The following is a 25743-nucleotide window of genomic DNA, read 5'->3' on the forward strand; positions in this document are numbered from 1 at the left end:
TGTTATAGCTGGCTAAGTGTACATCTATACACATGACAGCTGCTCATATATAGAGATATATCAGAGCTGAGTGTGCTGGGACAGCTGTCATATAGAGATATAGCAGTGCTGGGTGTGTTGGGGCAGCTGTCATGTGTATAGATGTACACTTAGCCAGCTATAACAGTAGAAGTCTCTTATTTTTTCAATCAGTTGCAATGCCTCCTTTATGGCTGTGTGGGTAAATGCTTTGCCTCTAATACACTGATACATTGGAGGTTGTGGGTTCGAATCCCAGACACATCAGGAGACTTTAGGAGACCGTAAGATTAGATCACATTAGCGAGGGGGCCTGGTCAGCCGCTGCTGCTGTGAAGGGCGAACATTAAGACAAGAATCGATATTTAACTAACTTGAAAATAAACTGTCACACACGCTGCCGGGGCGCAAAACAGAATGCGGTCGGACGGGCCCCCAGTGGCGTAGGGCCCCATAGCCACTGCTATGGTTGCTATGGCGATCCCTACGCCACTGATGGGCAATATAATGATTGCCAGTTATTGTCACCCAAGGTGACTTAAAAAAAAGTTTTTACAAATATAGGAGAGAAAAAATAAAAGTTCAAATCACCCCCCTTTCCATAAAATAAAAATACTTAACCAATAAAAAAAAGTAAACCTCATGGGCATATTATTTAAATATAACAATATTAATGGTATACCGCAAATGGCGTAACAGGAAAAAAAAATAAAAACAACCAATTTGCCATTTTTTGTCACTTCAACTACCCAATAATTTTTCTATAAAAAGTAATCAAACGGTAGCACACACTTCAAATTGGTATCACTGAAAAGAACAGATCATCCTGCAAAAACTGAGCCCTCACACAGCCCCGTAAACATAACTACAAAAAAGTTATAGGGGTCAGAATATTGTTCTAAAACATAGGTTTAAAAAAAAAATTCAGTATTAAAACGCAAGAAAGATTATACAAATGTGGTAGCGTTGTAACCGTACTGACCTGGAGAATGAAGGTAACAGGTCAATTTTACCGCATAGTGTACAGTGTAAAAAATAAAAACCTTTATCAGAATTGCGTTTTTTCACAATTGTACCCCATTTGGAATTTTCTTTTCCGCTTCCTACTACATGGTGTGCAACCATAAATGGTGCCATTATAAAGTACAACTTGTCCCGCAAAAAATAACCCCTTTATATGTGAATGAAAAAATAAAAAAGTTAGGACTATGGGAAGGCGGGGAGTGAAAAATGAAAACGTAGAAATTGAAAATCTCCCGGTCCTGAAGGGGTTAATACACACCTCAGCTGCTGCAGAACCTCATAATAAGCACCTTGGCTTCTACAGAACCTCATAATACACACCTCTTGAGGTTCTGCAGCAGCTGAGGTGTGTATTATGAGGTTCTGTAGAAGCTGAGGTGTGTATTATGAGGTTCTGCAGCAGCTAATACACACCTCAGCTGCTGCAGAACCTCATAATACACACCTCAGCTGCTGCAGACTTTCTTTTTGGAATGAATATATAAAATACTTGGGAAGATTCATGCAGCTCCTGCAGGCATTTTCTGATTGCAGCCGCCTCCCTTGTCCAGTGAGATTTACGGTACTTTCACACTTGCGGCAGAGGATTCCGTCAGGCAGACTCAAATGGATGCATTTGTGAGACGGATGCAGATCCGTCTGACAACTGCATTGCAATACCGGATCCGTCTCTCCGGTGTCATCTGGAAAAACGGATCGGGTATAAATATATTTTTTTTGCATTTTTAAAGCTCTGCGCATGCGCAGACTGGAAATCCGGATCCGTTTTGCAGGAACACTTAATGCCGGATCTGGCACTAATACACTTCAATGTAAATTAATGCCGGATCTGGCATTCCGGCAAGTGTTTAGTACTTTTGGCCGGAGAGAAAACTGCAGCATGCTGCGGTATGTTCTCCGGCCAAAAAACGTAAGAGGGACTGAACTGATGAATACTGAACAGATTGCTCTCCATTCAGAATGCATTAGGATAAAACTGATCCGTTCTTTTCTGGTATTGAGCTCCTGTGTCGGAACTCAATACCGGAAAACAAAAACGCTAGTGTGAAAGGACCCGTATAGTGTATGTGTCACTCCCTATTGTTGTCTTGTGGGGAAGGTTTGCTTTGATTTTGTTGGCAGCCGAGCTTGGCAGCACAGGATTCCTGATTCATCGGTTTGCCAGCAAAGCCATCAGCTTTCCTTCTATGTACCTTCATCTCTTCTAAGAGGAGGCTGGCCGAGCACAGGAGGAGCTGACAAGCAGCAGGTCGGAAACACCATCGCATAAAACAGAAGTTATTATAAGGCCTCGTTCACACTCGTTCACGTTTTTTAATGCTGATTCCAACACGGAAATCACTTCGGAATGTGAGTGGAAATCCCACCCTTAAATCTGTCTCACATTGTTTTCAATGGGAAGCAGTGACCGATGCGCCCTCTTCTCGGTGTACTGAGAATGGAAGCGTTCTGCCCGATCTCACCGCTGTGTCTGTTCCGGAAACAGCCCTTAGACTGCGGTGGGTTCCACCCACTAGTTAGCTCAGGGAGAGACCCCAGACTTAGGGCTCGTGCACACAACCATAGTTTTGGTCCGCATCCAATCCTCATTTTTTGCAGGTCGGATGCGGACCCATTAATTTCAATGGCGCTGCAAAAGATGCGGACAGCACACCGTGTTCTGTCTACATCCGTACTTCCGTTCCGCGCCCCTTCCCCCCGGAAAAAATAAATAGAACATGTCCTGTTCTTATCTGTTTTGCAAACAAGAATAGTGATTTGTACCAAGCTGCGGGAAAATGCAGGATGCACATGGACTGTATACGTGCTTTGCGGATCCACGATTTGTGGAAAGCAAAAACGGATATGGTCGTTGGCAGGAGGCCTTACCCTCTGCTTTCTACCACAGGTTTCACAGGCAAAATACTTCTATTGTAAGTTTCCGTTCGCATGGGATGCAGCAAAACCTGTGACAATTCCGCAGCAAAATCCGTATGAGTTTTGCGCAAAGTTGTTGAGGATTGCTCCGGATTCCCCTACGCATTGCCAAGTGTGAAATCCACTTAAAAAATCTGCTTTGCTTGTTCCGTAACACCCCACGCAGTCTGCGGTGAACCCCCCCTTCCCCCGTGTGAATGCACACTCAACCCGACATACCGGTAATACTAACAGTTTCTGACAATAAAAGGAAAATTTTAAAACTTTTGGATTAATTTTCAGTGATGCAAAGAATGCCCTGCAGGGGGCACTCTAGCCCAACTTTTATTTCTAGATGGAGCTCTATCCCTAGGCAGATAAATGGGGCATTTCTACTGCATGTACCTTTTTTATACATTAAACACTGTATCTGGGAGCACTTACCTGTTTGATATAGACTTACAGTCCTGTCCTGATGCCAGCATGTTACAACCATTCAAGGGGAGTCGATTTAAGTGAGAGTTTAAAAATTAATAAAGGGGGGTTGTCCATAATTTTGCTATTGATGGATAGATCATCAATACCTGATCGGTGGGGGTCCGACTCCTGGCACCCCTGCTGATCAGATGTTTGCAGAGGCTCCGGTGAGCACCACGGCCGCCTTGCAGCTCCCCACATTGTATAGTGGCCGTGCTTGGTATTGCAGCCCTGGCCCATTCACTTGAATGAGACTGAGCTGCACCTAGGCCATGTGACCTATGGACGTCACATCCGTGGCCTAGGAAAAGGCTGTGGTGCTCCCTAGAGAGCTGCGTCCTCAGCTCTAATCAACGGGGATGCCAGGAATTGGACCGCCACCAGTCCGATATTGATGACCTACCCTGACAATAGACCATCGATCTCAAAATTGCCAACAACCTCTTTAAAGTGATATTCCCACCAAAAACTATAATTATCTACTGTGTAGATGAGAAATGTGTCAGGGTCTGACAGCTGAGACGACCACCTTTCGCTCTATTTTAGTAACTACTTGCATTCCCCATGTAGTAACAGTTCTGGGGCTTTTTTTTCTTATGTTTTTCTATGTTGTACCATTCCTCTATTATTCCTGCCAGAATTTCTTGATAAAGAAACAAATCAGTGTTACCAACTGGGGGGGTGTGCCACGTTCTCCGACGGTGCTAGGGGTCCCTTTAAGATGTTATAAGAGAGTCATTAGTTTTGTCGTGACTCCAGTTGCATTTCAGCAACGAGGGACATGGTCCCCCTAAGTGGATGGTGATGGTGGTACCCAGTGTAGGAATGCCAGAGTGATGTAAGGGTAGCCCCATCATGTCCCTTTAGGTATGGCTGTGCACTTGTCACTGTGCTCCTACCTGGATATCCCGGAACCACAGGCGTGGTCGTCCGCTGCAGAAAAGGGAATTGTTAATGAAAGGAATGGAAAAAGAAATGGAGTCCGGACTTTGTATAACGTTGAGCAGCAGCTTTACATGAATAAACTTTCATCAGGAAACAATCTTCCAACTTAATCTTGGTTACCAGCACGCTTTGGCATAAATTGGCAGGCAATAACAATCTCGGCACTGTTACTCTCTAGCTCTGCTGTGCTGATGGGCTTAAATAGGAACTTTTCCTCTCTGCTGTACTTAACTTTCTGTGGTTTGACTCAGTCTTTCTCTTTGTCTTTATCTTTTTCCAGGGAACCTTTCCTCCTGGCCTCTGAGGCTCTTTGCTCTTTTCTTGTTCCAGCAGAGCAAACATGGCTCTGCTGGCTGACACACAGCCTTCCCCTTACAGGGGATACTCTAGACTCACTTCTGCAGGGCTCGTCCAGCAGGGACGAGGGCCTGCTGCCTTCCCCATCCAGGGGTTACTCTGAACTACTCCTAGCTAACCGAACTCCTCCCTCTCTAGAGAGGGCTAGAATGGACAGAAAGTTCCATTCTAGGCAAACTAGCTCTGCCAAGCTTGCTGCCACCGGCTGGTGAACCAGGCACATTACACGTTAACAGTCACAAATTCAGAAATACAAATACACAATGTGCAGGACCTGGAAGTAAACACACATGATGACATTAAATCAACCATAGGAGATAGTGGAGAGGTGTAAAAGGTGGTAATGCACCTCTGGGGCGTTACAGGTGTCCCTACACAGACTGACACGAACAGTACCGATTGGACAATGTCAGAATTTGCAGGGACACCACCCCAACTGGTAGTATCTATCTATACCTTTTATCTATTAACTTCTAACAGGAATAATAGAAGAATGGCACAACATACAGTAATAAGAATAAATGCTGTAGAATTGTCATTTCATGTGGAATACAATTATTTACTAAAACAGACATGTCAGAAGTGGTGACGGGTCCTCTCGAAGGGCTCATGCACACGACCGGATGCATTTTGTGGTCCGCAAAACACGGATCCGCAAAAAAACACGGATGACATCTCTCTGCATTCCGTATTTTGCCGAACAGAACAGCTGGCCCCTAATAGAACAGTCCTATACTTGTCCGCAATGTGGACAATAATAGGACATGTTCTATTTTTTTGCGAAACGGACATACGGGAACGGAATGCACATGGATTAACTTCCGTTTTTTTTGGGTGACCCATTGAAATGAATGGTTCCAGGTATGGTCAGCAAAAAAAAAGGGAATGGACACGGACAGAAAATACTTTTGTGTGTATGACCCCTAAGTTATAAACATTTTTGGCCATAATATCCCTTTAACGACCAACCAGTCGGCTGGTTGGAGAAGGGCCAGAGCCTTTAGGCCTCATGCACACGACCGTTTTTTTTTGCGGTCCGCAAAACGGATTTCCGTTGTTCCGTGATCTGTGACCGTTTTTTCTTCCGTGGGTCTTCCTTGATTTATGGAGGATCCACGGACATGAAAAGTGAAAAAAAAAACTAAGTCAAGTTTGCATTGAAAATGATAGGAAAAACGGACACGGATCACGGACACGGATCACGGACACGGATGACTATCTTGTGTGCATCCGTGATTTTTCACGGACCCATTGACTTGAATGGGTCCGTGAACCGTTGTCAGTGAAAAAAATAGGACAGGTCATATTTTTTTCACGGACTGGAAAAACGGATCACGGACGCGGAAGCCAAACGGTGCATTTTCCGATTTTTCCACGGACCCATTGAAAGTCAATGGGTCCGCGAAAAAAAACGGAAAACGGAACAACGGCCGCGGATGCACACAACGGTCGTGTGCATGAGGCTTTAATATATAGAAACATAAAGTTCCACACTGTTAGGTTGTAACATACAGAGACAAAATAAGTCTCGCATAATCTATGATCTCCTTTATATCACTTGCGCAGAATAGCATTTTGATGACTTGTGCCCTTTAACAGATTTGTTTTTTAATATCCATTTTCTTGTAATTTGTTGGGAAATTTTTTTTTTTTTATATTCATCATTATTTGCTTTGATATTCCTGCTGTATGACAGGAGCAGCTCCACTGTTGTGTACGATATAACAGCGGGTGATAGCGGCGCCGGGACTCTCCTTCTAGGCGAGACGTTCTGGATTTCTTTGTTAAAAAACTTGAGCATCAGTCAAGTGGTTTTATTGGAGCCGGTAGTGTGATAACGTCGTTCTCTGGAGGTGTGATTTTACTTTTCTGTAATTCTGTTCTAATAAGCTAGGCAAGCCAAGTGTGAAATCTGTAATGGGTAGTGTAGATTTAGGCCTTGTTCACATGGGGTGCTTGTTCTATGTTTAATGGGTGTGTTATTTCACACTAAATCAGCCAGATATTACATGAAGTACAATGCGGGTTTAGTAATTCCCACACAAGACAGTAGTGTGCGTCACGTTTTTAAAAAATTCCATAATTTAAAGGGGCTGTCCACTTTGAACGATCCCTTTTTGCTAAATAGGTCCTATGCTAATCTGGCCACATAGTTTTCTACTGATGAGAACCCTAGCAGTTATCAAGAATTTACAGGGGTTATCCTACGAATAATGTAAAAAAGAAAAATCAGACATATAGTACATGACAATCTCTTTCTAAGAAACTTACACCCAGCCCTGTACCTCACATAGATCCAGAGATCTCCACATTCATTGCTCTGCTAGATTTATATCAAGCTAGCAGCTCAGGGGGCGTGTCTCAGCTCTCCCTATCACAGCTCAGGGGGCGTGGCTCAGCTCTCCCTATCACAGCTCAGGAGGCAGTTGAAGGATGAAACTGAGCATGTGCGACCATCTCAGTGAGCCAGACAAAGAAACTAGAAAAAAACAGCAGGTGGCGCTATACAAATAATTTTATTGAAACTCAGTAGCTATAATACATTTTTAATTGCATGCAATTACAAAAGTCTTCAGATCCTGATGCTGGTTTAAAAACTGTAGAATATTTATGGCAGGACAACCCCTTTAAGAGGAGCCCAGCAGTAAGTGTTTGATTCTGCTGCAACACCGCCACAGGCTGGGGTGTGCCAAGTGGGGGGGGTCAGGCTGTCAGCTATACAGGGGGGTGCTGCCTGAGCAGCAGCGCCCGACCCAATGTCTCTGCAAGGAAGGAGAGCCATGTGACCAGTAATAACGATATGTTACTGGTCACATGGTGATGATGTCATCAAAGGTTCTTTCTCCTATCAGGAGTGTTGCTGCAGGATAAGTTTGCCATAATTGTGGAGCTTTCTTTGTGAAGATTACATCAGGAAAAGGTGACTGGCTGTTATGTTATTATACTGTGGGGTGCTGTATACTGTATACTGTGGGGTGCTGTATACTGTGTATACAGTGGGGTGCTGTATACTGTGTATTGCATACTATGGGGTACTGTATACAATAGACGTCAATTCTGTGTATACTGTGGGGTGCTGTATACTGTGGGGTGCTGTATGCTGTATACTGTGGGGTGCTGTATATTGTATACTGTGGGGTGCTGTATATTGTATACTGTGGGGTACTGTATACTGTGTATTGCATACTATGGGGTACTGTATACAATAGACGTCAATTCAACAAATCTGACCTAGATAAATGAAGGGTATTAGGTTCTCCTAAATAATAACTGCCCCCCCCCCCCCCATGGTGGATAGCCCCCAATTTAAATTTTTCCTATAATCTGTAATAATAATTCCACTGTATTTCATTAAAAGTCCTCCGACCACTAAACACCGGCAAGCTATCGTATCTGTGTTCACTCCTGCACCAGGGACGTGGTTCTGTGCACTGTCACCACTCGTCCCTCTATTGCTTCCTTTTCATTGATTGCGATTAATCGCGTTGATTATATGGTTTAGGGTCAGCACTGACGATAGCCGTCCTCATACGCTGAACCCCAAAATATTTGCCAGATCCCTGGGGTCCTCGGGGGTAATGGGCAACGACACTATATATGTGGCATCGTTTTCTTTAATATTTGACAGAAAAAAATAAACATGGGGCACAACGCGAAAGAGGGGACGGTCGGGGCAAATGGACATAGGAGGCACAAGATGGGTAAACAGCCCCCGGCCTATGATATACTTAAACCGCCCCTGGTGCGCCCTCTGATCACGCCTATCTAACTTGTATGCTTGCCACCGGCCGCCGCTCACCTTCTAGGTGGGAAAACCTCCCATCTTCCGTGCAGCCGCTTGCTCCAGTGCTCCTGAGCAAGAAAAAGGCTCTGCTGTGCTGCCTGTGCCAGTGTTGTGTGTGTTTGCAGATACACTGCCGCCAAGCTGATCCTGCAAAAAGCACTGTGGTGTGTGGCAATTAGGAGTGGTGCAGACAGTCACAGTGGCACTGTGGTGTGTGGCAGTTAGGAGTGGTGCAGACAGTGGCACTGTGGCAGAACAGTGTGCAGACAAGAGGCAGCAGACTAGACAGGCTAGAGAGGTATTTTTTCAGTTAAGGGCCTTGGTGCCTTGAATTTTCAAAGGGGGGGAGGGATGTTGAGGAGTCACAAGGCTGCTGCCAGCCAGTGCCAGGGCAGAAATTTACAAGGGGCCCAAATATGGATGGGAAAGGACCAGGCTTATTAACCTGTAAGATACCAGTGCCGTACCTATACGGTGCTGCAGGACATGACTTGAGTCCCAGCGCTGTACAGGTATGGCGGGCTGATCGGGCAGGTGCAGGAGCTGTGCCCGTCCAATTAGCGGCACGGGTCTGGCTGTCACTGTCAGCTGAGCCCCTGCTATCAGGGCAGGGTGCACCGGCATCAGTGAAAACCAGCTCTATAAAAATATAACATGATCCGTCCCGTCAGGTGGAACTGTAAAAAAAAAAAAAGAAGATATAAAAGCTGTGCAAAAACGGCAGTTTTTTCTTCACCTTCCCTCACAAAATGTGTAATACCAAGCTTACATTGTATTTTCATGGTGACAGATTCCTTTTAAATTTTCATTTACCAGCAATTTTCTGTTTACTTTAATAGTAAAGATAGAAGTGGAGAGGACGGAGATGAAGCTGTAGTTTGTCAGCTTAAAGCTGGCCATGCACATTAGACAGAAGTTGGTTGATGGTTGAACATCCATTTAAGGGTCCATTCACACGTCCACAATTTCAATGCGGAACGGAATTGCGGACCCATTCATTTCTATGGGGCAGCACGATGTGCTGCCCGGATACGGCATTGCGGACCCGCACTTCCGGGTCCGCAATTCCGTTCCCAAAAAATAGAACATGTCCTATTCTTGTCCGCAAAAGGCATATTCTATTAGTGCCGGCAATGTGCGGTCCGCAAAATGCGGAATGCACATTGCAGCTGTCCGTGTTTTGCGGATCCGCAAAACATGTTACGGACGTCTGAATGGAGCCTTAAAAGTCAACTGGTTAACGATCTGTTCGCAGACATGCCCATACAAAAACTAGCCACACATGTTCAATCAAGTCAGGCGATGGACAAAAGACCTTTTTTGGAATACCCCTGTAAAGAGGAGCTATTACCTCTCCTGTCATGTCTGTTTAATGACTCCTTACATCCTTTTTGTAATAGCAATTCTAGAGCGTCTATCCTTATGACTGTATGATGTGCCATTTTGTTTTAACATGAATTAAAAGATTTGAGAATAAGATAGGGTTACACAGGCTAAGTGACTAAAAATATTTCCTTATTATTCCTTCTAGAAGTTATGAATGAATTACTAGAAGTCTGCAATGAAAGTCCAGGTCCAACTGGGTATTACTAGTCATGGGTGTGTCCCTCCATGTGCAGTCTGACATTAACCAATAAGTGCTGCCAGTGTTAAAGGCCTCTTGCACACGAACGTATTTTCTTTCCGTGTTCGTTCCGTTTTTTTTTTTTTCGGCCCCCGTATGCGGAACCATTCACTTCAATGGGTCCGCAAAAAAAAGGAAGTTACTGCGTGTGCATTCCATTTCTGTAAGTCTGTATTTCCATTCCGCCAAAAAATAGAACATGTCCTATTATTGTCCTTATTGCGGACAAGGATAGTACTGTTCTATGAAGGGCCAGCTGTAAAATACAGAATGCACACGGATGTCATCCGTATTTTTTGCGGATCTGTTTTTTGCGGACCGCAAAATACATACAGGCAGTCGTGTGCAAGAGGCCTAACTGTGTAAGGAACTGCCAACTGGTATCGGTTGGACCTTCATTACAAACTGCTAGAATTCATTCATAACTTCTTGAAGGAATCATAACGGAATGGTACAACATGGAGTCATAACAATAATGTTCCAGAATTATTACATGTGGAATGCAAGTAGTTGCTAAAACAGACATAAGGACCTAGGTTTTTTTTTTCTTTCTTTCCATTGTTTGATCAGCTTGACGTGCTCCTCATCTGTACAAGCAGCTCATCCCATTCAGGTACCAGCCACTCATACAAGCCGATGTGCCCGTGCAAACAACTGAGGTGATGCAGCACTTGCAGAAGCACTGTAGCCCCTTTATTTTACCGGATGGTGGGGGTTCTGTGGGGTTGTACACCACCAATTTCACCTTTTATGACCTTGCCTAAATCCAGGCAATTCCTTTTAAGGGGAAACATTCTGTAGTCCAGATTACTGTTCATTTTTTTTCTATTGCTACAAATTGCACTTAACCCTTTAGTTAGTTAGTTTTTCGTCTCCCTAGGGTTGAAGGCGGGGGCTCTGTTTCTTTAAGACAGTAGGTGAAATGGCTGTGGAATGTGAGCGGGTTCTTACATGTGTCTCCAGTGGAAAGTTACTAAACTGTATCTGTAAATCACAGAGCATCCATCATCTTTATACAGTGTGATCGCCACACTGATAAATGTTACGTGAGCCTCACCCCGGTACCTGTCCCTTGACCTGGTTACCTGGGCAGTGGAAATTTACCACCTGATCTGTGACTTCCGTATACTGCATACAAAAATGCTATGTTGTGGTGAGCCAGCTGAAGTCTACACCAGAACGTACTGAATGATTCTGCAGGAAGACCGCCGATCTAGACTGCCCGAGGGTAAGACCACACTCTTCTTCTATAATCCCCTGGTATAGGAACCGTGCTCCATCCAGCTTTCCTGGATTCCAGAATTATAAATCTGCATAGTACTAAAGAGATGTACTCTCTGACCAGACCTCGCGCAGAATGTTCTCTCTTCTCACTGCCGGAGATAGACTCCAGACTGTCTCATAGACTTTCTATTGAGCCTCTCTGTGTGAGAGCTTCTTCATTTACTGATCAGTGGACCAATCCACCGTTGATATGAAATGTTTCGAGGGTATTTAAGAACAGGAATGCGATTGATTGATGCGTATGATAGATATTTGATAGCTAGATAAGCATTTGATAGATTGTTGACTGGGAAATATTTAATAGATCCCCCCCCCTAGTATTTTATAGATAGAGAGATATGAGAGGGAGGTAGAGAGCTATGAGAGAGACAGGGGTGTATGCGACTGCTATGGGGCCCAGGGCAAGAAGGGGCCCAGTCTTAGTTGGGATCATCCCCTCTTCTAATGGAGATGAAAACTTGCTCAGGACTCTAGCCTCTAAAGGAACAACTTTTAGCAAATGAAGAAAAATGGCCCAAGTGTTATTGAAAGGGGTTTAGGAGGAGACCCGTTTGTCCTGTATGGGGGCCTGGTTTGATCCTTGCTATGGTGCCCCTACCTTTCTATGTACGCCACTGGAGAGAGGTAGGGAGATATGAGGGCAGTAGAGAGATAGATAGATAGATAGATAGAATTGAGATAGATACTTGATAAATACATATTTGATAGATATTTCATAGATATTTGAAAGACATTTGATAAATAAAAGATAGATTGATAGATATTTCATAAATTGTGCAGATAGATAGGATAGTAACATAGTTTGCAAAGCTGAAAAAAAAAATGCATACGTCCATCCAGTTTAGGCTATTTTCCTTATTATAATAATAATAATCCTTATTTATATAGTAACACCATATTCCGCAGTGCTTTACAATTCTGAATGAGCATGTACAAATCAAAATAAACATCACAGGATTGCAGGCTAATATAAAAAAGAGAGGTTTAGTCAGGCGAAGACTGTTTAGTGCAATAATCAAGACAAGAATGAATCAGAGCAACAACAATAGTTATAGCCGTTTCCACCGTGAGAAAAGGGCAGATTCTGGAGATGTTCTTGGGGTGCAGACAACATGAGCATGCAAGTGATTGATTATGGGAAGCAAAGGAACGATCAGAGTTAAACAGTACCCCAAGTCAGCAGGCATGCTACCCAGGAGTTAAGGTAGTACCACAGACTAAAATTGACATATCAGGATTGGGTAGGTTAGTAGATGGGAAATACAAATGTTCAGTTTTTGAGAGATTCCGTTTCAGATAGACAGAGGACATGATGTTAGAGACAGCTGCCAGACAATCACTGGTGTTCTGTAGAGATGGTACTAAAAACCAAAGCTGCTGATGGTCTGTCTGACAGGGGCTGCATGGAGAGGTCCTAGTACTGAAACCTTAGGAAAGTCAACAGCAAGAGAATAAGGAGAAGAATTGGAACCAGCAGATGGTGCACTGAAAAAGCAGCCATAGAGAGAGAGAGGAAGAAAACCAAGAGAGCAGTGTCCTTAAGGTCAATAGAGTGGAGCATGGAGAGGAGGAGATGGTAGTCTACAGTGTCAAATGCTGAAGATAGATCCAGAAGAATCCGTAGAGAGTAGTTGCCATTCCTTTTCACTGTCAGGAGATCATTACACACTTTGGAAAGGGCAGTTTCTGTAGAGATCAGATTGTAAGGGTTCAAGAAGAGTTTGTAGAAGTTTTAAGCATAACCTCATTTTTTTTATTTTTTTTGTAGTGGGTATAACTGCCTGGATCACTGACCCTTCTCTATTAGTGTAATAACTATAACCCCCTAATATTAGTATACTCTGGTCATCAAAACCTCTCTTCTTTTAGTGAGTTCATCATCATCATCATCTCCTCGGGCAGAAAGCTCTATCGTCTCCCTGCTCTTACAGTAAAGAACCTCCTTTCCTTACATGGAGGATGTCCACTTTTTATCTACCATCCTGAGAGTGATCCCTGTATTGTCCTTTTGATAGAAGAAACTTTATTTCCTCAGACCTGGCATAAAACTCGAATAGAAGCTTAAAAAGCAGGGACTATGGGGCACATTTATTAAGACCGGCATTTTAGACGCCATTCCTAATCACCCCTGTACCTAAGTAACATAGTACATAAGGCCGAAAAAAGACATTTGTCCATCCAGTTCGGCCTGTCATCCTGCAAGTTGATCCAGAGGAAGGCAAAAAAAAAACCTGTGAGGTAGAAGCCAATTTTCCTCACTTTAGGGGAATAAAAAATTCCTTCCCGACTCCAATCAGGCAATCAGAATAACTCCCTGGATCAACGACCCCTCTCTAGTAGCTATAGCCTGTAATATTATTACACTCCAGAAATACATCCAGGCCCCTCTTGAATTCCTTTATTGTACTCACCATCACCACCTCCTCAAGCAGAGAGTTCCATAGTCTCACTGCTCTTACCGGAAAGAATCCTCTTCTATGTTTGTGTACAAACCTTCTTTCCTCCAGACGCAGAGGATGTCCCCTCGTCACAGTCACAGTCCTGGGGATAAATAGCTGATGGGAGAGATCTCTGTACTGACCCCTGATATATTTATACATAGTTATTAGATCTCCCCTCAGTTGTCTTTTTTCTAACGTGAATAACCCTAATTTTGATAATCTTTCAGGGTACTGTAGTTGCCCCATTCCAGTTATTACTTTAGTTGCCCTCCTCTGGACCCTCTCCAGCTCTACTATGTCTGCCTTGTTCACTGGAGCCCAGAACTGTACACAGTACTCAATGTGTGGTCTGACTAATGATTTGTAAAGTAGTAGGAATATGTTCTCATCACGGGCATCTATGCCCCTTTTGATGCAACCCATTATCTTGTTGGCCTTGGCAGCAGCTGCCTGACACTGTTTTTTACAGCTTAGTTTGCTGTTTATTAAAATTCCTAGATCCTTTTCCATGTCAGTGTTACCCAGTGTTTTACCATTTAGTATGTACGGGTGACTTGCATTATTCCTTCCCATGTGCATAACTTTACATTTGTCAGTGTTAAACCTCATCTGCCACTTATCTGCCCAAGCCTCCAATCTATCCAGATCCCTCTGTAGCAGTATACTGTCCTCTTCAGTGTTAATTACTTTACACAGTTTAGTGTCATCTGCGAAAATTGATATTTTACTATGCAAGCCTTCTACAAGATCATTAATAAATATATTGAAGAGAATAGGGCCCAATACTGACCCCTGCGGTACCCCACTAGTGACAGTGACCCAATCTGAGTGTGTACCGTTAATAACCACCCACTGTTTTCTATCACTGAGCCAGTTACTTACCCATTTACAGACGTTTTCTCCGAGTCCGAGCATTCTCATTTTATATACTAACCTTTTATGTGGTACAGTGTCAAATGCTTTGGAGAAGTCCAGATACACGACATCCATTGATTCGCCGCTGTCAAGTCTAGAACTTACCTCCTCATAGAAACTGATTAAATTAGTTTGACATGACCGATCCCTCATGAAGCCATGCTGATATGGCGTTATTTGCTTATTTCCGTTAAGATGCTCTAAGATAGCATCTCTCAGAAAACCTTCAAACAGTTTACCCACAACAGATGTTAAACTTACCGGCCGATAGTTTCCAGGCTCTGTTTTTGGACCCTTTTTGAATATTGGCACCACATTTGCCATGCGCCAATCCTGTGGGACATTCCCTGTCAGTATAGAGTCCGCAAATATCAGAAATAAGGGTCTGGCTATGACATTACTTAATTCCCTTAGGATACGGGGGTGCATGCCATCCAGTCCTGGCGATTTGTCTATTTTGATCTTTTTAAGTCGCTGTTGTACTTCTTCCTGGGTCAGACAGGACACTTTTAATGACGAATTTATTTCAACATTCAGCATTTCATACACTGGAGAAAAAATTATTTAACAACTTTGCTTTCTCCTCGTCGCTCTCTGCGACTCCCCCCTCATTACTCTTTAAATGGCAGACACCTTCAGATTTATATTTTTTAACATTTATATAATTGAAGAACATTTTAGGGTTAGTTTTACTCTCTTTGGCAATTAATCTCTCAGTCTCTAGTTTTGCCGCTTTTATTTGTTTTTTACATGTTCTGTTTTTTTCCTTATAGTTTTTTAGTGCTTCCGTGCTACCCTCCTGTTTTAGTGTTTTATATGCTTTCTTTTTGTCATTTATTGCTTTCTTTACAGTTCTGTTTACCTGGCGCTGGTCTCTAGATAACTTCAGCGGATCCTCTCCAACTTCTAAATGTAAGACAGATTCCGAGTATTTTTGAGTGAACTTGTGTTTTAGTCCGGTGTACAAAATTCGGGTTATCTAAGAATTCCGTTATGGATTCCGCTACCACGGACCATAAGTTATGGTCCGTGGTAACGGAATCCATAACAGAATTCTTAACCTGAACCTTGTACGCCGAACTTGAAAACACAAGTTCGCTCAACACTACTTCCGAACTGTCTTACATTTAGACCATTTTCTACGCCTAAAACAGGCGTAGAAAATGGTAAACGAGATGGCCCTTTCATCTGCCCACCCCACTTTTTTTAAACCTGAATGAATGGGGAGAATTCGCAGATTGTGGCACAAAGGTGCTTTGCCATAAATACGTCTAATTTAGGCGTATTGTATTTCTGTTTCATAAATGACCCCCCTATGTGTTTCTATAAAGTCAGGGTGACTCTGTGACTCAAGATGGATCCTGTAACTTAAATTCTCACTGGAATAAGCTACAAGACAAAGAGGAGGTCAGGAGCTTAGTGTTTTCCAAGTTGCATATTTCCAAAATACTTCTACCTGTATAAAGACCCTTTAACCAGGGCCGATAAAATGGGCAATGCTCAGGAATGAACGTTAATAGGATTGTAGGTTCCTGATCACTGCCCAGTCATTAGAAGCATGAGATTGTTCATCCCCATACAGATTGTTTGTTTGTCGGAAGCAAATCCCTGCTTACACAGCGCAATGTGCTGCCGATTAACAGGGCGTTTAGATGCTGCATGAAAGATACGATCGGGCACAATTGTCAGGTGATCAGCGGCACCATTACATGGGAAATTAATGTTTCTTCCCTATGATTGCCCCAATACTCGTCCTATGTAAAAGGGCCTTGAAGAGGTTGTCATGGATTTTTTTATTTTTTTTCTGTAAAGGGGTGTTCCCATCTAAGACACCATCTAGACATATCGCTAGAATATGCCATAAATGTTAGATAGATGCTGATCCAGCTCCTATCTAGAGAAGCAGAGGAGAGGTGGCTATACTTCTCCATTTATCGGTATGGGAGTTTAGAAAATGTAAAGGGATATTCTGAGGCAGCAATTTTCAGAACTCCCATAGCGGCGAACGATCACCCAGTGCATGCGCGGCTGCTCTCTGTTGACTTCTGGGTTTCTGTTCTGGAGATAGAGGTGGGACCCACACCTATCTGACATTGATTGCATATCCCAATGATATGCGTTCAATGTCCAAGCTTGGAATACACCTTTAAATCCAACCCCCGTTTTACCAGACCTCTGAAGAACTGTATCCTCACCTAGTAACACTTCTCAGGTCCAGTTTGGTGGTTCCCAGGCATTCACTGTACTCCCTGCCTATCAACTTGCACATGACAAGCGCCACTGTAGCAAATGACTACCCTCAGCAGTTTCATGTCCCTAAGGCCTCATGCACACGGCCGTTGTTGTGATCCGCATCCGGGCCGCATTTTTTGCGGACCTATTCACAGCTGTCCGCATCCGTTGCTCCATTCCGTGGCCCCGCAAAAAAAAAATATAGCATGTCCTATTCTTGTCCGTTTTGCGGTCAAGAATAGGCATTTCTACAATGGGCCGCCCGTTCCGCAAATTGCGGAAGGCACACGAAACTCAATATTTATTGCCCTGATTCTGTAGTTTGCAGAAACACCCCATATGTGGCCGTAAACTACTGTACGGACACACGGTAGGGCTTAGAGGGAAAGGTGCGCCATGTGGTTTTTGGAAGGCAGATTTTGCTGGGCTGGTTTATTTACACCATGTCCCATTTGAAGCCCCCCTGATGCACCCCTAGAGTAGAAACTCCGTAAAAGTGAACCCATTTTGGAAACTACGGGATAAGATGGCAGTTTTGTTGGGGCTAATTTTAGGGTACATGTGATTTTTGGTTGCTCTATATTACATTTTTGTGAGGCAAGGTTACCAAAAATAGAAATTTTTCCGTTTTTTGCGGATAATCTTTTTTAACAAGTTCCTACAGCATGGTCCTTGAAACAGAAGATGTATATCTGCTCCATGCCACTCTGGTCCTCTGCGCTGCCTCTGTCCTCTCCATCTTCCAGTACCCGCTATGTTTATATCTGGCAGTGCATAGGCATGGTTCAGCCAATAACTGGCTTCAGCAGTGATGCGCAGCTTGGGGCCACATCACTGCTGAGGCCAGTCATTGGTTGGAGAGGTGCATGTGACTGTCTATGCCCATAGCCAGCCGGATGCAAACAGTGCGGGGACCAGAAGATGGAGAGGGCGGAGACAGCGTGGACTTGTTGAACTTGTCCAAAAAAAATCTTTTTTACAGGAAAACCCTCTAATTGTTTTATTAATTTAACCTCAATAAAGTGACGTCATCATGGGGTGCCCCCACTTCAAACCCTCTTTGTTAAAGCTTAGGGTACTTTCACACTTGCGGCAGAGTATTCCGGCAGGCAGTTCCGTTGCTGGAACTGCTTGCCTGAACCGGCAATCCGGACACAAACGGATGGCATATTGAAATACCGGATCAGTCTCTCCGGTGTCATCCGTAAAAACGGATCCGGATTTTTTTTACATTTTTTGCATTTTTAAAGGTCTGCGCATGTGCAGACCTGAAAGCTGGATCCGTTTTGCCGCAACACTTAATGACGGATCCGGCATTCCGGCAAGTGTTCAGTATTTTTGGCCGGAAAGAAAACTGCAGCATGCTGCGGTATTTTCTCCGTCTAAAAAACGTAAGAGGAACTGAACTGATGCATCCTGAACGGAATGCTCTCCATTCAGAATGCATTAGGATAAGGCCTCGTGCACACGACCGTTGTGTGTTTTGCGGTCCGCAAATGGCGGATCCGCAAAACACAGAAGGCGTCCGTGTGCGTTCCGCAATTTGAGGAATGGCATGGACAGCCATTGATATAACTGCCTATTCTTGTCCGCAAAACGGACAAGTTTATTTATTTTTTTGCGGACTACGGAACGGAGAAACGGATGCGGACAGCACACTGAGTGCGAATGAAGTGAATGGGTCCGCATCCAAGCCTCAAAAACTGCGGCTCGGATGCGGACCAAAACAACGGCCGTGTCCATGAGGCCTAAAACTGATCAGTTTTTTCCCCGGTATTGAGCTCTTGTGACGGAACTCAATACCGAAAAACAAAAACGCTGGTGTGAAAGTACCCCTAGAAATACTAACAAAGGGCAGTTCTCTTACTTTCTCTGTAGCCGCTACATTCTTTATCCCATCCTGCCTTAGTAATCAGATTTTTCTAAAAATAAATTAAATGCAAAGTCTTATTTTTACTAATACCATTGGTCTGATTATCTTTTAAATGTAATATTTTTTTATCCTAAATAAGTCCTGTTCATATGCCGTATTAGGATCTGAAATTCGAAGTGAGCCGGGCTCGTAACCTGTGTCAATCAGCTCATCCCCAGGGTGGCTATTATTCGAGAAGGGGTTGTCTTCGCGAGAACACCCCTTTACAATCACAACTTTCCACTTTATGTCAGTCAAGTCATTTGAGGTAAACAGACCGGATTGTGCTCCTCAGTGATGAGGAAGTTTCATAGAATCGTCCCATAAAAGTTTTATGTGGCTTTATTGCTAGTTACATGTGATTTATAATCCTGCATTTTCATCGTTACTGAATGACTATTCTTGGCTGCATCCCAAAAATTGGGAAAAACAGGACATATACAGTCAGGTCCATAAATATTAGGACATTGACACAATTCTAACATTTTTGGCTCTATACACCACCACAATGGATTTCAATGAAACGAACAAGATGTGCTTTACCTGCAGACTGTCAGCTTTAATTTGAGGGTATTTACATCCAAATCAGGTGAACGGTGTAGGAATTACAACAGTCTGCATATGTGCCTCCCACTTGTTAAGGGATCAAAAGTAATGGGACATAATAATCATAAATCAAACTTTCACTTTTTAATACTTGGTTGCAAATCCTTTGCAGTCAATTACAGCCTGAAGTCTGGAACGCATAGACATCGCCAGACGCTGGGTTTCATCCCTGGTGATGCTCTTCCAGGCCTCTACTGCAACTGTCTTCAGTTCCTGCTTGTTCTTGGGGCATTTTCCCTTCAGTTTTGTCTTCAGCAAGTGAAATGCATGCTCAATCGGATTCCACTTCTTTCCCTTAAAAAACTCTTTGGTTGCTTTTGCAGTATGCTTTGGGTCATTGTCAATCTGCACTGTGAAGCGCCGTCCAATGAGTTCTGAAGCATTTGGCTGAATATGAGCAGATAATATTGCCCAAAACACTTCAGAATTCATCCTGCTGCTTTCGTCAGCAGTCACATCATCAATAAATACTAGAGAACCAGTTCCATTGGCAGCCATACATGCCCACGTCATGACACTACCACCACCATGCTTCACTGATGAGGTGGTATGCTTAGGATCATGAGCAGTTCCTTTCCTTCTCCATACTCTTCTCTTCCCATCACTCTGGTACAAGTTGATCTTGGTCTCATCTGTCCATAGGATGTTGTTCCAGAACTGTGAAGGCTTTTTTAGATGTCGTTTGGAAAACTCTAATCTGGCCTTCCTGTTTTTGAGGCTCACCAATGGTTTACATCTTGTGGTGAATCCTCTGTATTCACTCTGGTGAAGTCTTTATTGATTGTTGACTTTGACACACATACACCTACCTCCTGGAGAGTGTTCTTGATCTGGCCAACTGTTGTGAAGGGTGTTTTCTTCACCAGGGAAATAATTATTTGGTCATACACCACAGTTGTTTTCTGTGGTCTTCCGGGTCTTTTGGTGTTGCTGAGCTCACCGGTGTGTTCCTTCTTTTTAAGAATGTTACAAACAGTTGTTTTGGCCACGCCTAATGTTTTTGCTATCTCTCTGATGGGTTTGTTGTGTTTTTTCAGCCTAATGATGGCTTGCTTCACTGATAGTGACAGCTCTTTGGATCTCATCTTGAAAGTTGACAGCAACAGATTCCAAATACAAATAACACACTTGAAATGAACTCTGGACCTTTTATCTGCTCATTGTAATTGGGATAATGAGGGAATAACACACACCTGGCCATGGAAAAGCTGAGAACCATATTGTCCCATTACTTTTGCTCCCTTAACAAGTGGGAGGCACATATGCAAACTGTTGTGATTCCTACACCGTTCACCTGTTTTGGATGTAAATACCCTCAAATTAAAGCGGACAGTCTGCAGATAAATCACATCTTGTTTGTTTCATTTCAAGTCCATTGTGGTGGTGTACAGAGCCAAAAATGTTAGAATTGTGTCGATGTCCCAATATTTATGGACCTGACTGTATACCCAGGAATCACAGGCCTAGTTTATCAAAAACATAGCTGCTAACCGTTCTGAATTTGAAAGAACTGTCCCTAATTTTTAGAGACATTCTCTGTAAATTTGGGTTTTCCTGTGCCGAAACTGGGTGGGACTTAATTATAGCCGCTCTTGCGGTGTTTCGCCAATTTACCGACAGCAAAGTCAGTAAATATGAAAAAAGAAAACTGAGCACAAGAGATATAAAAGGGGCTTAAAGGGGTTGTCTCACTTCAGCAAATATCATTTATTATGCAGAGAAAGTTAATACAAGGCGATTACTAATGTATTGTGATTGTCCATATTGCTTCCTTTGCTGGCTGGATTCATTTTTCCATCACATTATACACTGCTCATTTCCATGGTTTCGAGCACCATGCAATCAATCAGTGGTGGTTGTGCTTGCACACTATAGGAAAATTTTACCAGCCTATGTGCGCTCCTCCGGTACCGGCCACCAAAGAGGCTGGTGCTTTTTTCCTATAGTGTGCAAGCACGACCACCACTGCTGGATTGCAGGGTGGTCGTAACCAAGAAAACAATCAGTGCATAATGTGATGGAAAAATTAATCCAGCCAGCAAAGGAAGCAATATGGAGAATCACAATACATTAGTAAGTACCTCGTATTAACTACATTTCCTGAAGTGAGACAACCCCTTTAAAGGGGTTATCCAATCCTATAAAAAAAAAAAACCAATATGCCGACCTCCCCCACACTGAATATACTTACCTGGATCGCCGCTCCTGGTCCTCATACGCGGATGAAAACATCCGGTGTCGGGGGAAGGGGGGGGGGCAGCCAATGGCAGGCAGGGACGAGCCTCCCTAGCATTGCGGGTGACGCTAGGGAGGCTCGCCCCAATCCCTGCTCATCCGTGTAGGGGGAGAAGCGGCGGCGGTGCAGGGACCCAGGTAAGTATATTCAGTGTGGGGGGGCCACTGTGTCGCTGTACTGTATGATAGATTACGGTGTAGATGTAGTGGCTGGAGCAGTATCTGGGTTTATTGTTAGATCCTACTCCTCTATTGTCGTAGATTGAATCACCTTCCCTTTAGGGATGAGCAATGGTTGTACGTGGCAGAATAGAGTAGAGATAATGTTCTACGCCTTTTCCCCAGTGCCCTGTACAGTGTAGGTGGTCTAACTGCACATTGGGTCCCCCCTTTAACCAGTGTTACAGTCTGGTTTCTACATTGTAGCAACTTGTGACTCTTATATTATTGATATATATTTACCCCCCCCCCCCCCCCCCCCCCCGCCCCATACTTGGAAATGTCAGCTGCATGTTAAAGGGGTTTTCCGAGATCATGATGCGATGGCATATCATTCCTTTACCATTAATGGGTGGCCAACACCTGACCTCTAGGACGCCACCGATCCTGAGAATGAAGGGGTTGCAGTGGCGCTCCTGGATACCAACTATGCAGGGGAACTGCAGGACAGACGGTTGGCCATTGGACAAGAAAAAATAGGATCTGGGGGCGTCCCAGAGGTCGGACACCCACCGATCATAAAGTTATGGCGTATTGTTAGGATTTTGAAATTCGTTCACGCTTATTTACTGGTAAAAGGTGAATTGCTTTATGGATTCCGTTACCACGGACCATAACGCAATTCTATGACTGAGTGCCTTTAGAGGCATTCCGTTATTCATTCCGTCATAATAGAAGTCTATGGGCAGCTTAACGGATCCATCCCGTTTTTGTTATGCAGGGGAGTCCTCTTTTTGTTATGCAGCCCATAGACTTCAATTGTGACTTAATAAATAACGGAATGCCTCTAAAGGCATCCAGTTATGCATTCCATCATAGAATTGCGTTATGGTCCGTGGTAACTGAATCCATAAAGCAATTCACCTTTTCCCAGTAAACGAAGCGTGAACGAATTTGAGAACCGGAAATTCGCTCATCTCTAGTTAGGATATGCCGTCACTTTATCAGATGGGAATACTCCTACCATGCCTCTTTGTCAGGGGTATACAGTCATGTGACAATTAAAGGGGATGTGCCAAGTATGAAAGTTATACCCTATACACAGGAGGGGGAATAACTAACTGATTGGTGAGGGTCTGACCACCGGGACCCCATCTGTCTTGAGAATGAGGGAGGGGGGATTGCTTTTATTTTAAGAATTATTGTGTTTGATTCCTACTTTGGGATCGCAGTCAGTTCTTTAGATCATACAGTCAAAAAATTCTAGTTGGGAGGACACTCTTAATATTGGGGGGGGGGGGGGGGGGGGGGGGGAGAATGATGGATAAATCACAATGCCCTTGTTTAATTGACTCACCTGCACTGGCATTGCATCTGATTGGTCCACTGTGCACCGTGTGACCTGACCGCAACTACAAGCCAGGCTGGTTGTCAGGCTGGTATATATTTCCATACCATTTGCCTTTTCTTATAAATATTTTACTGATCACCTAAATAGGAGTCCACACCTCCGAAGAGTCCCTGTCATTACAGAGACAAAACCCAACCACTCCTTAGGCAGCTGTCAGTACAGTATTTATTACAGGTAGTGCAGGAAGGTTGGGCGTAGCCTGCAGATTTGAGTCATGTCCGCCATCCTGCATTGTTTTTCTACATTTTTATGCAATGTTAATAGGTGCTTTGTCCATTTATTGGACCCCACCCCCTAGGATCCAGTGAGTAGAGCTGCTGCTCCTTCAGGATTTTACCATTGGCCTGTCCTCAGGATAGGCCATCAGGATCTGACTGGTGGTGGGTTGACACCTCGTATCCCCTCCAATCAGCTCTTTTACAGTAGCTCTGGCACTGGAACTACATAGCTCCATCTATTCTGTAGTGGACGGAGCTGGTCTAGAACACTGCAGTAACCTGCTCCATCCACCACACAAAATGATCATAGTTCTGGCATCGGAGCTACTGCAGAACAGCTAATCGGCAGAAGTGTGGGGTGTCAGACCACCAACCGATCAGGCATTGATGGTGCTGGGTGTCAGATCCCCCACCGATCAGGCATTGATGGTGCTGGGTGTCAGATCCCCCACCGATCAGGCATTGATGGTGCTGGGTGTCAGATCCCCCACCGATCAGGCATTGATGGTGCTGGGTGTCAGATCCCCCACCGATCAGGCATTGATGGTGCCGGGTGTTGGACCCTCACTGATCTGCCATTGATGGTGCAGGGTGTCAGATCCCCCACCGATCAGGCATTGATGGTGCGGGGTGTCAGGTTCCCCACCGATCTGGCATTGATGGTGCGGGGTGTCAGATCCCCCACCGATCAGGCATTGATGGTGTGGGGTGTCAGATCCCCCACCGATCAGGCATTGATGGTGCTGGGTGTCAGATCCCCCACCGATCAGGCATTGATGGTGCTGGGTGTCAGATCCCCCACCGATCAGGCATTGAGGGTGCTGGGTGTCAGATCCCCCACCGATCAGGCATTGATGGTGCTGGGTGTCAGATCCCCCACCGATCAGGCATTGATGGTGCTGGGTGTCAGATCCCCCACCGATCAGGCATTGATGGTGCTAGGTGTCAGATCCCCCACCGATCAGGCATTGATGGTGCGGGGTGTCAGATCCCCCACCGATCAGCCATTGATGGTGCCGGGTGTTGGACCCTCACTGATCTGCCATTGATGGTGCAGGGTGTCAGATCCCCCACCGATCAGGCATTGATGGTGCGGGGTGTCAGGTTCCCCACCGATCTGGCATTGATGGTGCGGGGTGTCAGATCCCCCACCGATCAGGCATTGATGGTGCGGGGTGTCAGGTTCCTCACCGATCAGGCATTGATGGTGTGGGGTGTCAGATCCCCCACCGATCAGGCATTGATGGTGCGGGGTGTCAGGTTCCCCACCGATCAGGCATTGATGGTGCGGTGTGTCAGATCCCCCACCGATCAGGCATTGATGGTGTGGGGTGTCAGATCCCCCACCGATCAGGCATTGATGGTGTGGGGTGTCAGATCCCCCACCGATCTGGCATTGATGGTGCTGGGTGTCAGATCCCCCACCGATCAGGCATTGATGGTGCCGGGTGTTGGACCCTCACTGATCTGGCATTGATGGTGCTGGGTGTCAGGTTCCCCGCCGATCAGGCATTGATTATGCAGGGTGTCAGATCCCCCAAGATCAGGCATTGATGGTGCTGGGTGTCAGATCCCCCACCGATCTGGCATTGATTGTGCAGGGTGTCAGATCCCCCACGATCAAGCATTGACAGCCTATTCTGAGGACAGGCCAACAGTAGTACAAATCCTTTTTAAAGCTCAGTCTATATTATGTATATTGGCTGATACTATTGCAATTCTGTCACACTATAGGGTGCTATACATGTGCCCATATTCCGCTGATGCCACCTGCAGGCCCAGCAGTGGGTACTTTGCTTTCCCCACCACTCTGCAGGCTTATTACCAGAGTTGCTCTAATGTCTAATTGGAGTTGGAGCATCAATTTTAAATGGGGTCTAAGAGAATGGCGCCGCTCTTGTCCATTGGCTGTGTACAGTATTGCAACTTGCTTTTTTTGGGTGCGATGTTGAAACTCCGCTCCATTAAAGCAACGACCCCATGAAAAGATGCAGAGAACAATGTAGAAAATGTGTTGCTGACCGACCTGCCATAAATCCATAGCATCTGCATTGCGGTTTTATATAACAGGGAGGGAGCAATGGAGCAGTCTTCAATGACTGTGCCTTCCCAGGGGAAGCGTGTGCTTGCTACTGACCGACTATATGTAGTTGATGTCAATATAATTGTAGTCAACGCTCTGGCATAACAGGCTGGCATCCCTGTC

The 25743-nt window shown here is 44.5% G+C and overlaps 1 protein-coding gene across 4 annotated transcripts in view; it reads left to right on the top strand.

The window, feature by feature from the left end:
• NEDD4L (NEDD4 like E3 ubiquitin protein ligase) overlaps positions 1–25743 on the top strand; it is a 382390-nt gene that overhangs the window by 94098 nt on the left and 262549 nt on the right. The window contains exon 1 of one of the 4 annotated variants that reach the window (XM_040421069.1): positions 11260–11352. The exons of the other annotated variants lie outside the window; for them this stretch is intronic. The gene's annotated coding sequence lies outside the window, so the exon portion shown is untranslated. Of the gene's footprint in view, positions 1–11259; positions 11353–25743 lie in introns of those variants that run through there. 4 annotated transcript variants of the gene reach the window in all.

Source organism: Bufo bufo, chromosome 2 (assembly GCF_905171765.1).
Source record: "Bufo bufo chromosome 2, aBufBuf1.1, whole genome shotgun sequence".
Classification (NCBI taxonomy): Eukaryota; Metazoa; Chordata; class Amphibia; order Anura; family Bufonidae; genus Bufo; species Bufo bufo.